The sequence below is a fragment of the Oreochromis aureus genome, linkage group 3 (assembly GCF_013358895.1).
Source record: "Oreochromis aureus strain Israel breed Guangdong linkage group 3, ZZ_aureus, whole genome shotgun sequence".
Taxonomy (NCBI): Eukaryota; Metazoa; Chordata; class Actinopteri; order Cichliformes; family Cichlidae; genus Oreochromis; species Oreochromis aureus.
Genome location: NC_052944.1, coordinates 21666006 through 21680560, shown reverse-complemented (window position 1 = coordinate 21680560; position 14555 = coordinate 21666006). Strand labels below are relative to the sequence as shown.

At 41.3% G+C, this 14555-nt stretch overlaps 1 long non-coding RNA gene across 1 annotated transcript; it reads right to left on the bottom strand.

Moving 5' to 3' along the window:
- Nucleotides 1–1746: 1746 nt before the first annotated feature.
- Nucleotides 1747–2304, bottom strand: LOC120439365. Its single transcript, XR_005612593.1, has 3 exons — nt 2223–2304; nt 1950–2022; nt 1747–1858 (listed from the first exon to the last, which is right to left on the bottom strand). It is a non-coding gene; the product is annotated as an uncharacterized LOC120439365 (long non-coding RNA).
- Nucleotides 2305–14555: the final 12251 nt, after the last annotated feature.

Genomic DNA, 14555 nt, shown 5'->3' with positions numbered 1-14555 from the left:
AACAGCCAGAATCTTGTCCGTTATGCCCCATTCCTCTGTGTCTAACTAATTGTGCACAAATATTGTCTGCAGGTTGTTGTCCAGGAACATACGTGTTTCTAGCACTTATGCCACCATTTGACAGTTTTCATCAATCATGTAGCATGAGACTGTTAAATATGCCTGTGTGGCTCCTGATGTCTACATGTCACTGGTGAGCACAACATTGTCCGCACCACTCAGTGCCTTTCTAACCTTAGGACAACAGTCTTCATAAAGTGCTGGTAGTTTCCCCTCCATTAAATTTTGGAGCAGTGGTCAAGTGTCTTCACAAACTTCCTGAAGCCATCATCCTCCACTATGGAAAGAAGTTGCAGGTCTTTCACAATCATCTCTGCCAGGCTCTTTGTGATCTCCTCTGCACTTTGGGAATCAGCTAAGTGAAATAATGAAAGAAAAAAGCTTTAGCACAGTATCCCTTTGAGAGTTAACACAAATGGGCAATAATATTCAATAAATTCTGAGCCATATGTGGCTCAGAATTTCGGTAAATTTCAAATCACATACAAACTCCGAAGCACGTACAAAATCCAAAACACAACAGAAGTGCTCCAGGATGCTAGGGGCAGTGTTGAGCTTTTGTTACCTAGTGGCTACACAAGCCAGTAATTACCAACGACCGGATTTGGTGTGTCGTAGCAACAGGTAAATGAACTTTTTTTTTTAAAGTGTTTGAATATATATGAGTGCTTGTGTATAAATACACAAACAATACACATATGCTTTCAATTGTGTAATTTAAGTGATCTAGGTAGCTCTGTTTTGGAAGTTCAGTTAACGCTACAAATTTGTTTTGGATTATGTATGTGCTTTGTCTCTAGGGGCCATCGTATATATTTATATGTAAACATATATAAATGAAACCACTTTTTTTTTTCTTTTTTTTTTACATTAGTAATTCCTTTTGTGGATAATTGTTGTTGAAAATAAATAAATTAAAGCAATTAAAGCAACAAAACAACCTGAAGAGCCGTCTGGGAGCCGAAAGAGCCGGGTCTTTTTATTGAGCCAAGCCGAAAGAACCGGTTCTTTAAAAGGAGCCGGAATTCCCATCACTACTTCTTCAGTCTCAGCTGACTGAAGTTGTTCCCCAACCTTATAAACAGTACATTTACACAGCAACTGAAATTAGCACCACTGAATGAACAATGGGCTGGGAGGTCAGTTCCTTGCTCCATTGGGAACAACCTCTGGTGAAGCGGATGGCACAACACAGAAGAGCTGCCTCGTCAGGCCAGGACTTCGCAGTCTATTTACACCTACAGGCCAGTGGACACTCTTTCAAGGATGAGGATGTACACATCCTGGACAGGGAGGAACGCTGGTTTGAGCGCGGAGTCAAGGAGGCCATTTACATGAAAAGGGAAAAACCATCTCTGAATCGAGGAGGGGGCCTAAGGGTACATCTTTCGCCATCTTACAATGCTGTGATTGCAGCCATTCCCCAACTCTCTGTGAATGGTACTCATGGCCATTGACCAGTGGGCTTTGATCAGTGGTTGTTGATCATTGATCATCATATTAAGAATCAAGTGACTGACCTCCCAGCCCATTGTTCCTTCAGTGGTGCTAGTTTCAGTTATTGTGCAAATTTACTGTTTATAAGATTGGGGAAACCTGCAGTCAGCTGAGACTGAAGAAGCCACTTGGATGAGTGACGAAACGTTTCTCCCTCTGAAAACACAACCTTTTGGTATTTTTGTGACATATAAAAATACATTTGAATGAATCTGATCTGAACATTGCAATAACAGTATCTCTTGCTTACCAAGTATTCCTTGAGCAACAAATGTGAAGGAGAAAATGACCAAGGTACATCCTGAAGGAGGCAGATGCAGCGCTTTGTCAGTCACAAATCACAGTATGCACCATCTGCACATGTGCAAAGATTTTCAACGTCGCTCCCTCACCTATTATTATGTTTCGTAGTCCACACATGAATTGTGGTCTCTGACTCCCTGGCATGATAACTATTAGTCGAACCTACAAAGACACAAAGATAACCACGAGATAACCTCCAGCTGTTAATATTTGTCTGTCTGTGAATGTTTTTCTATCTTTTTAAACCAGGCACTGAATTTTATCGTATACGATTTAAGGAAATGCCCATGAACTTCGTTTCCTATGTTCAAATAGTTAGCAAATTAAAGTGTATTATGTTAAAGCATTAAATAGATTGTTACCTGATTGTTTGTCTGACCGGACACATTTGAAGATACAGAAAAGGACTGTTGCAAGTACCTGGCCACATACACAGCAATGTGCGCATGATATTGTTTCAACTTCCTCTTACACTGTTTCACTTTAATGCTTGTTCTCTTTTTGCCTTCGCTTCCCATTACAGTTATATCATGTAATCATAAGTAAGTGAAGCCATTTACTCTGTAATTATACATTTGAATCACTTTTACATAAAGCAAATTAACAATAAAAAAAATATTTGTTTATTGTTTTAGTTTATTTTCTTGTTTGTTTTTGTATTTTTAAGGAAATATGAGCTAAAGCTCAGGGATTGCAGAAAATTCACTGTAATTTTTTTCCATTGTTAGTTTTGCAAAGGTCTCTTTTGCATTCACAGATCAGACCAAAAACGTAAACACCAGCTGACAATGTCTCTGTCGAAGAAAAACCCCAGATACTTATGAGAGTAGGCCATGGTTCTTCTTTTCTGACTGATAGTTTTACTCCTGGAAGAAGTTTCCATCAGCCTCCTCTCGTATACAAATATTTGCAGAAACATTGTTGTAGACAGAGAATAAGAGCACTCCTGTGCCGGACGAGGTTTTTTTGCTCCTTGTGAAATACATGCCCTGTTCTCAGTTCCAACACACACGTTTTGGTTTTTTTTACTTTAATTTCACTGATGGTTCAGTGCAGAAGAAATCATGTAAAAGGCAAAAAAGGATATATAATAAACATTTTTAAAAAAGAATAATAATAAGAAAAATAGCTGTTTTTATTCGACATTCAGTCATAGCCACTGCATGATGTGTAGAGGCATTGTAGGGACATCTAGTGGTCTTCAAATATTACTGGAGGTCATTCCTTGCCCCACAGGGTAGAAGTTTGTTTTCTCATAGGTGCAAAGAGTATAGCAAAAAAATAAAAGGAAAATAAAAATCTATCCATTCATTTTCTTCTGCTTATCCAGGGCCGGGTCACGGGGGCAGCAGCCGAAGCAGAGAAGCCCAGACCTCCCTCTCCCCAGCCACCTCCTCCAGCTTGTCCGGGGAAACACCAAGGCATTCCCAGGCCAGCCGAGAGATACAATCTTTCCAGCGTGTCCTGGGTCTGCCCCGGGGCTTCCTCCCGGTGGGACATCTCACCCAGGAGGTGCCTTGTCAGATGCCCGAACCACCTCAACTGGCTCCTTTCGATGTGGAGGAGCAGCGGCTCTACTCTGAGCCCCTCTCGAATAGCTGAACTTCTCACCCTATCTCTAAGGGAGAGGCCAGCCACCCTTCGGAGGGAGCCCATTTCCGCCGCTTGTATCCGCGATCTTGTTCTTTCAGTCACTACCCACAGCTCGTGGCCATAGGTGAGGGTAGGGACGTAGATCGACCGGTAAATTGAGAGCTTCCCACCCCAGCCCGCCGCCTCTCACTGGGTAACTCCAGACTGAGACAGAGTCCAGCCCCTCTCCAGGAGACTGGTTCCAGAGCCCAAGCCATGCGTTGAGATGAGCCCGACTATATCTAGCCGGTACCTCTCAACCTCACGCACTAACTCAGGCTCCTTCTCCACCAGAGAGGTGACATTCCATGTCCCATTTGCCAGTCTTGGTAGCCCGGGATTGGTCCGCCAGGACCTCCGCTCCTGGCCACCGCCCGGCTCACATTGCACCTTACCCCTATGGTGCCTCCTGTGGGTGGTGGGCCTGCAGGAAGATAGGCCCATGTCCCTTTTTCAGGCTGTGCCCGGCCGGGCCCCATGGACTAAGGCCCGGCCACCAGACGCTCGCCCTTGGGCACCCTCCCCAGGCCTGGCTCCACGGCGGGGCCCCGCTAACCCCAGCCCGGGCAGGGTGATCTGCTCCCTTGATGGTCTTGTCATAGGGGTCTTCTGAATCGCTCTTTGTCTGGAAAATAAAAGTAAAATAAATAAAGGGGTCTTTTATATAACAGACAACTAGGAAATGTAATAGTTCTCTGGTGTGAACTTACACACCAGCGCAGGTTCAAGAGAAGTCTGAAGGAGCTTAAATCTACACCATGCATCAATTATTGAAGCTGCTGTGTCAAAACAACAAGAACCAATCAACAACACGTTGTCCAAACCCACTGAGCCTTTCCTGTCTGACATGTGTTTCTCTGAAGCACGAGATCTCTGCTCTATCAAAATACTTCTCTTGTTTTTAGTTCCCATATTTGTTTCTGTTTGGTTCATTGTGAAAAAATATACCAATTTATTACATTGTTGACAAAAATTGCAGAAGATGTAACAGAGTAATAAAAGGGCAGCCTTTTATTTATTTATTTATTTTGTTTACTTACAATTAAACAAAACAGAAACAGCATGGATATTGGCAAATACACAAAATCACACATTTCATTAACAGGAAGCTTACACATTTGTTAAACATGGAAGGTCATGATCATTTATTCTGCTATGATGAGTCATCGGTATCATGGCTTAACTGAATTCTGTATCTCAATAAATCATGTTCAGTTCTTCCAGATGAATGGAATAATAATGGATCTCTCCTTATTAAACTACATATGATTTACATTATAAACATCTTTGTTTGTTTGTATTCAGAAAGTTTCAAAGTACATGGAGTTTAATAAATGATGATAAAAGATTAAACATGAATTGTTAATTGTAAGATTTCTTTAACAAAAGATCAAAAACTACATGTTGCTGTATTAACCAACATTAAATGTAGGAAGTTCTGTATATACATAAAGCACACATGAAAACATTAGTATAATATTTGGCTTGTTGTTTGCTTATGATTTTATTTCAGTAAGTCATCAATATTAATATTATTATTAGTAGTAGAATATGTTCATTACAGTGTGATATATTTGATATGATATATTTTATTTTGACACCATTGTAATCTGTTTCATCAGTATTGGTCCACTTGTCTAAGGGGAGGTGGGGAACACACAAGCGTACATACATTCATATGATTAGCTCCACAGCAGTGGTTGATCCTCATCATTGTAAAGCTCGAAAGGCTCCATCCGGTCGTTGCAGCAAGCAGAAATTAAACAGAAAATGTTAACAGCTGTCAGGATGTAGGTCACGTTGCTGCACCAAAATGCGAACAGGTGGAGCGTCTTGTTGCATTTGAGATCGTTTTCTGGAGTATCGTGCAGGATGTAGTTGCAGTAGACAATTACAGTACCTGGAAAAATATAAATGAGATCTCAGAAAATAAGTTTTGATCATGCCTCGCTACACAAAACAGTGCTGTAATGCATTAATTCTTAAACAACAAAAAGCTTTAAAAACATGAGCTCTCCTGCAAGAGCTCATGTGCAGGAGGTCTCCTTTCTACAGGAGCACACTCTGCAGGTGGGGGAGAGATATTGGAGAGGTGGAGAATGACTCAACCTGGGTGTCTATTGTCTTGTGTAGTAGAAGATTGGATGATGGGGTGGGTGCAGTTTTCTCTGCGGTGGGGTCAGGTGGGCTGCCCCGGACTCTGCGGGGCCGGGTGGTGCTGCTGCTGTGGGTCCCGGTCCGGATGGGCCGCTTGCCCCTCCCTTTCTTCCCTCCCCATCCTTAGCTGCCTCCCTCTTCCCGCTCCACCGCACCCACACACACGCAGGGCTTGGGGTGCAGGTGTGTCACGGGGTGCAGGGCAGGCACTCCCCCTCTGTCTCCTTCTGGCCGCCTGCACCTCAATTTTATTCCGCAACCTAGACATCCACATTACTCATACTCTCATAACGCATACATATAGGGCCTTGGGAGTGGGCACGTTATACAGCGTCCAGAGGATGGTCTGTGTATTCAAACCCACCTCTGGTGCTGGTGCCCTACCCTCAATTTTAAATGCATATAGACACTGAGGGTTTTCGGGAGGAGCCGTGCTGCTCTCTGGCAGAAGCACCATGCCCTCCTGTGTTTTAAATGCACTTTAGAACAACACGCAGCAACACTACATATGAGCGGGCGGAGGGAGGTTTGGGGTCTTCACTCACCCCCGTTCTGTTAACCGTCGGGGCTGGGGGGCTGGGAGGAGGTGCTGGCTGTTGGATTGGGGTCTGGGATGCGGGGCCTCCCTGCTACTGCAGATAAGGAGGCGGCCTGCTTTCCTCCACCCCAGAGAGAAGGGTTACATCTCCTGGGTCTGGGTATGGTTTGCCCCTCTGGGGGCAGGAGTACCCGGACCTGGGATATAGAGTATGTTTGGGGAGTGTGAATGTGTGTACAGTGTCTATTTGTGTCCGTCTCCACGTCGGGTGAGTGCTGAGTATTTGTTTGTGTATATGGGGGTGGGAATGCACGTTTGTGTCTGCGTGCGCCTGTTCATCTGTGTCTATATGTCAGCTTGGGTCATCTCAGGCTCTCCGAGGTATGGAGGCCTATCTCCCCTCACCACACTCCCTGCCAGTGGCTGATGCCCTCAAACGTTGGTGTGTTGGTGGTTCTTGGTGTCTGGGGCTGGGGCCTGCATCTCCTCCATACCTGCTTCATCCCCTGGGGGACGGGGCTATGGCTCCCCACACTCCCTAGCAGATCGTTACATGGAGAAACCTTTTGAATACAAGTGTGCCGATCCGCACAAGTGTGCACACAGGTGTACACACGGGTGTTCACAGACACAAGCTACACCTTTCTTGGCTGCTACCTCAAAGCACATTGTGCGCTGTCGATCTTGCGTGCTGCACAATAACATGTAATATTTCGTATCTACTGTTATCTACTGTTAGCTAGTTTATTGTGATGGTGTTGTATTTATTATGTTGCTGTTTCTTGTTTGTTTTCTCTTCTGCTTTGTCTTATCTCCATACAGGTGATCCAGGTGTTTTTTGTTCGTTTTTCTTTTTTTTTTTCTCTCACCATCTCTTCTCCCCTCTATTTTTCTTTCTCTCCCTCTCTTTCTTTCATTCTTTCTCCCTCTCCTATTCCCCAGTGATGTCTGTCCCATCTGTAACAACCGAAAATCAAATCAAATAAATACATAATTATAATAAAGGTCAATCAAATGGACCAATATGGCAAGGCCATGATGATCCAATTGGTAAAGTAAATCTGCTAGGCATCTTTCTTGGCCTTCAGACAACATTACTGATGGCTAAAGATCCAAACGGGACAGGCAAAAACAAAAAAACAAAAAAACAAAAAAAAAACATGAGCTCTGCTAAAATATAAAAAAAAATCAATAATTTAGTAAACGTCAATATAAATAACTTTTCAGACGTGATGATTTAACTCACAGCCAGGTTATTATTTATTTCTATTGTGTTTAAAAGCTGCATAACTGAATTTCAGGCCCTTGAAAGCAGAAGAAAACAACAAGTTTAGAATTTGTTTTCTCAACAAATAATCGAGTGACTAATTATTTATAACGAACCTGATCTTGTTTAATTTTTAAACAAACACATTTCATTTTATTAAACCTCACAAAAATAAAGCTAACTTCCAGCTCTATATTTCTGTTCTTGGACCTTACTGAAGCTTTTTTGCATCATTAACACTTTTAAATAATTCTGATTCAATTTATTTTCTGTTTGTTGCAGCCTCTCAGTTGATCCTCTGTCTGCAACTAAAAATTTTGATTCAAATAGCTTTCTTCTGATTGGCTACCTCTCATAAACAGAAGGTTTGAACAGTAGGTGGCGTATTTGTGCTCACAGTCAGAGCCGTGTGCCTGTCTGAGATGATCATTTTATGATTGTACAGAGCCAACAGTAGAAAAAGAAAATGAGAAACTGGGCATTTAGTCTGAACTTACAGGCTTAAGTTTTCAGCAAATGCAGGGCAGGAATTCATGAGAAATTTCTCTGGGTCTTTCAATTTTTCACCACCATATTGGTAATCACGGTGGGTATTTACTGCTGTGCAGGCTGTGTATTACAACAGCAACCGTCACGGTTAAGAAGCTAAATATAACTTCAAACTTACCGACGAACCAGATAAAACAGAGCACGGAGATGAGACAGTAGCAGAAAATTCTGCATCCATTCTTAAACCAGCTACATGCCCAGATGAAAGAAATGAATCCAGAAATAACCATTATGGTAGGAATGGAGGGCTCCCCTGGACAGTCATTAAAGTACACGCATCCTACAGAGCACAGGTATGAAAACAAAAACGAAGTTGTTGTTACACAGTTCATGTTGTTTGATTTTTCACGTTTTACTTCCAACACATGAAGTGAATGTAAATGAATTCAATCTGAATAAAGTGCCTCTCTCACTTACCAACTATCCCCTGAACAATAAACAGGATGAAGAAAATCCCATAGATACACCCTGAAGGAAGGCAGATATGGTTTCAGTTACAAATGACACCATGCAGCAGCTGCAGATGTGTGCAAAACTGTTCAAAATCACTTTCTTACTTATTAAAAGAGACATCCAAGTGTGTTGAGGTCTTTCGCTCTCTGGCATCGTGACTACTTAGAAATGAAACCTACAGAGACACAAAGGAAGCTGTGAGACAAGCTCAGGTTGTCTTTAACTGTCAGGTAAGTGACAAATAAACAGAGAAACAAGGCAGATCACAAACAGTGTTCACAAGTCTGTGAAAGAGAAATAATAAGTGCCAAAGCCAACATGTAATATAAAAACAGAAAGATGTAAACTTTATGTGTGTTTCATGTAGTTAACAAATAAAAAACAAATGTATTATATGAGCGCATTAAAAAGCGTGTTTAAATAGTTTGTTGCAGCACTCCCTGCCTGTGTGTCTTCTTTGAAGGGTGAGAAAAGGATGTTTGTACGAGAACTTGGCAACACCTTCATACATGTCTCGATAGCGTGGGCGTATATGAATGCGTTGTTGTTGTCTGAACTTCCTGTTACAGTGTCTCATTGCACTGAGAGGACTTGTCATGAGGATTCACTGACTTAATCATAAGCAGGGCCATTTACTCAGAGAATTTTTTGCATAACAATGATATTAAAAACTACAAAGCCATTTTTAAAAAATTGCTTTGGACATTTTAGCTTTTATGTTCAACAAAACAATAGAAAACAGGGACAATGCTTGCTGGAAATCACCCCACAACCCCTGTTTTTGTTCAAAACTAAGATGCAAAACTGCATACTGATTGCAGTATGTTTCTAATTCAACTGTCTTTGGTGTCTTTCTGGGTTAACTCCTTCCAGTTGCTGTGCTAAAACTGTTTCCCCTCCAGGTTGGTCAAATTTATCACTATGGTTTTGAGAGATTCTGTTAGGAACTGATTAAATCAGGATTTGATGACGTTTTCAGCTAAAAGGCTAACTTGATTCTCAGGTTGGGAAAAGTTCCCATTCTTTGACTTGAATCTGACGGCAGCCTCAGCTCCTCTTCATCACTGAATGATGAAAAATGACAAAAGAATATGACAAAAACTCATTACACACCAACGATACAAGAAAAGTTCAATGCTATTGAAATAGTGGTGATGTCTGTGAGAGCTGCCAACACAGAAATGTGGCTATTCCCATGGAAGAGAGGCTCTACTGGGCACCAAGGTTCCCATAGTGGTTCCCAAGTAACCCAAGGTGTGTCTTCTTTGAAGGGTGAGTGTATTTGAATTTCTTTCATTTATGTATTGGTCACATTGTTTTATTGTATAATGCTTTGGTGCCACTGGGGTGTCTGCCTCACACCCTATTCAAGCAGTTAGACAGATGGTGGGGGTCTGGCAAGGAAATGGGGACATTCACATATGAACCCTGGCACCAGTATTGGAAGACTCCACAGGTAGTGGAGTCTTTTATTTTTCTCTTTGAGCATGGGGAAGAGACAAGGGGATCAACCACTGTAATAAGAGGTAACACGGGAGTGGGAACTCTTTCTTTGGGGAGGACCAAAGGTGTTCAAACAGCTGTGTATTGCCCTTTGTTTAGTACAAGGTATTTAAACCCATTGCTGTGCTGGGGTCAGAAGAGACTCTGCTGGCTGCGTGCCCTGCGATGGCTGCTCTCTCACCAAGCTAGGTTTTGTTTTTTAATAAAGGATGTTAGCTACCGCTCACCGTTTTTTTTTGCAGGGTTTATTAAATGAACATTTCCTCAACAGTGAGAAAAGGGTGTTTGCACGAAAACTTGGCAACACCTTCATATATGTCTCGATATAACGTGGGTGTATAAGAATGTGTTGTTGTTGTCTGAACTTCCTGTTACAGTGTCTCATTGCACTGGGAAGACTTGTCATGAGGACTCACTGACTTAATCATAAGCAGGGCCATTTACTCAGATAATTGTTTGATGACAATGATATTATCCGAAATAAAAACTACAAAGCCATTTTTTAAAAATTGTTTTGAACGTTTTAGCTTCTATGTTCAACGAAACAATAGAAAGCAGGGACCGTGACATGCTGGAAATCACCCCTCAACCCTGTTTTTGTTTAAAACCCTAACCCTAAACAGGCAGAGTGTCTTGTTGCAGTACGTATCCATGCTTACTGTCTTATAGTTGCGTTCATAGACGGAGTAGATCCACACGTTTCCTTAAAGACGGAGCAAAAATAAAATGTTTGATATAGAAGTGAAGAGTTTCATGACCAGTGTGCATTCATCTGATTCATAAAAATAATGCTGACAAATTATCAGAGGTGGCAAAAGTACAGACATTTCATACTTAAATACTGTATTAGTACATATAATTGCATTAAAAAATACTTGCGTAAATGTTGAAGTACTGCAGCAACTGTTTTACTTTAAGTAAAAGTAAAAAAGTACAGGCTCTGAAATGTACTCAAAGTAGGAAAGTTAAAAGTAGGTCTTTGAATCACAATTCTACGAATCATTTAAATGCACAGGTAACCAGAGCTTCTGTTATATTAATATAATGCCGTATTTTCCGCACTATAAGGCGCACTTAAAATCCTTTAGTTTTCTCAAAAATCGGCAGTGCGCCTTATGTATGAATTCTAGTTGTGTTTACCGACCTCGAACTGATTTTATGTGGTACACAGCGCTCAAAAATCTGTCAAAAAATGTTTTAGTATGACTTTGGTAAACTACGAAGCCGCACCGCTTGATGGATTGTCGGAGCATCACGGCTGCCATAGTCAGGAGCCTCGCGGAGTAATCTGGGTCCAAAGATCCGTCCACTTCAGGTCCCAAAGTCAAACAAACACTGCGGCAAAAAACCAGCCCGGGCATTTTGACTAGAGACTGGCCTACCAGGTATTACAGGAAAAAGCATAAAGCCTTTGAATGAAAACAAACGCTGTTGTGACAGTGATGTACACTGTCTTGTTGGTATATGTATGATTTCTATACAGTTTACATCAGATGACCACTTGAGGACATCTCCTGGTTTCATCTTCATGTTTCCCTCTCACCACATATCCAAACCGATATCATGACCAGCAGCTTTACGGCTGTGGCTCCAGCAAACATCAGCTGATACTAGAAAGTAATATCAAATAAATTCTAACAACAGCTGATCAATCTTAAACGTGCTGCTGTTGTTTAGGGCGACATCCGCTGGTTTCCTCTTTCTGGCGCAAAGTGGGAGATAAACAAACAAGAGAGAAAAGCCGATCAGCTGATCATTGATCAGTTTCATGATTGAAGTAGCAACAGGAGAGGGAGGGGAGAGAATGAGAGAAGAAGAGGCAGCAATGCAGCGTAAAGACAGAATAACTCCAGCTTTGTGTCTTTTTTCATTCTAGCTGAAGTACGGAACAAATCACGTTGCTTTTCACCTCAATACAGATGTATTGTAATTGGTCCATCATGACCAATTGGCAAATCCACCACCTTTCATTGTTCATACCGTTACAAAAACAAACAAACAGACAAACATAAAAACGAAAAATCGCCATCGGCCCACCGGATGGCCAGTCCAGCTGTGATGTCAGCAGATGTTTCACAGCTATTTCCATTTCCTACACTATAGTACACTGTATGTCGTCTTTATACTAGACAGCATAAGGTTGGTAAAAAGGTTGATTTCAATCAATAAATCAAATTAATCTCTGCTACACTTAATGTAACTTAACACTGTCCACAACAGCCACTGTGCACTGGTCCAACACAGTGATCTACTGTGAATTCACCACACTGATGCAAGCAAACCTGCCTATGTCACTCCTCTTCTGTAGCGCTGTCTAGAAGCTGACTACAACATCTGACTTAAATGATTGCAACAGCACAGACCTAAAAAGTGTGAGGGTGGTGGCCATGGGCAGAGATGATCCTAGTGTTTGGCTGGGATGTTTCTCTCCACATTGTAATGTGTTTATTAAACCCACTTCAAAGTGCTCACTGGGTGTGTTGCAGGTTATTGTTAAAATTTCCACTACAATGTCTACATCTTTCTAACAGTGAGTGCACCTGTGCTTACCAACGATGAACTGAGCAATGGGCGTGGCACATAAAATCACCTGGAAACATAGTAAGGCAAAAAGAACAAGCATTAAAGTCATCACAAAATTTCACAAACAGAAAACAAAAACATTTTCCCAAACACTTACATTTATTTAAATTTACTTGAGTAGGGTTGGGGGTTGCCACTTCAGCTTGCAGTCAAGTTCTATACTCTTGCTAATGACCTACTAATTTTATTCAGGTGTGTTGCAACAGGGACACATGGAAACGTTTCAGGACACCGACCCTCGAAGACTGCAGTTTGAGACCCTTGCTGTAAAGTGAAAGGGACCAACAGATTTATGATCATATTTAAGTGCATAGTGACAGGTTTATATTGTTGTTTATTTGAACTCATATTCCTGTGTTTTTATATTGAATTTGTCTGCAATTTTTGTAAGAAAAATAAAATAAAATAAAAATAGAATAAGTTAAAAAAAAACACCAAATATTTTAGGGAGGCTTCAGCTGAAGCCTTAGGGAGGCTTCTGCCCCCCTAAAATAGGCCTAACGACGCCACTGCCTACACCACAGATGAAGATTTAGGAGGTCTGCAGGTGTGCAGACATGTGTCAGTGTCAGGTATCATCTCCGATGATAACTTCAAAAGGAGAAGACACAGAAGCTCCGGTAAGCTCCAATTTTAACAGCTAGACTTTTGTGAACATGAACAGTAGCAGTAAGTCTGACTAGATAACCAAGCAAACTTTAAACTGAGCTTTTTTCACCAAGAACTTTTTTCACTGAAATAAAGTACTTCCCGTAAATGCTAGTCATAAATAATGGTAAAAATGTCCTAAAGGTGATGCTGTACCTCCTCGAGTCCGTCTTCCTTGACTGTTTTCTATGAAAATTAGAAAAACATCTGGGGATTAAGAGATTTCACGCAATCCTGGTCTTAACTTCGGAATTCAGTGCCCCCCCCCCTATTTTCTCTTCTTGTTTTTAAGTTTGTTTTAAAATGTTATTACCTGGTTATTACTATGATAAATAAATAGAAACAAGCATTTTTGCATTTCGTAGCTCTACTTCCTGCTTATTACACAGAAATTACCATGGGTTATTGAGTGGTAATAACTTAGAAATTATTATGTTCTTGTTTCTTCCTTGTTACCATACTATTACCACTTTATTACAGAGCTGTATTTCAATAATATTTCCCCCATTACTTGGGCTCTTGTTATCCTACTACATAAATTTCAAGGTAATATTACTCAGTTGTAACCACTGTTGATACCATCATATTATTTGGAAATTACATGGTGATTGCATAGTAATAACGTAGGAATTACCACATTATTGCCCTCTTGTTCCCCTCTTGTTACCTTACTATTACCCCTTTATTAGCGAGCTGTAATAGAAAGTGCTACCTGTTTCTGTGATGAACTTAATATAGACCAGGTTAGCTCATCTATTAAAACTCACCACCACCTATGGCTCAGACGTAAAAGTGAACTTTACTTTGATTAAATTAAAAGACTGACTTCAGGATGAAAAATTGAATCAGTGGCTGCTTCAGTTAAATATGGTATGATTGGTCATTATATAAGTTATTAATAACGCTGGGCTCAGTACTTACTCACCACAGTACAAACGGTGAGAAAAACATCAAGGTTGAGAGCAACATCTGCATTTAAGAGTAAAATTGCATGTAGGTTAATCTCAGTCTGTCACTGAACCGGCCAGCACGTCATGGAGTGGGTGGGAGGTATTGTCCAGTATTGTCCTTGGGATATTGTCATGGACAACATTCGCCTCTCTCACACCACCTTAAGGGAGTCCAGCTCCATCCCCACAACATTACTGGCCTTGCAGATCAGGTTATTGAGTTGTTGGCATCTGCAACCCTCAACCTGCTGCCCCAGCATGCAACAGAATAGAGGATAGCACTGACTACAACATACTCATAGAAAATGCTGAGCATTGTCCTGTTGTCCTAACCCACTGAGCCTTTCCTGTCTGACATGTGTTTCTCTGAAGTACGAGCTCTCTGCTCTTCCAAAATACTTCTCTTGTTTTTAGT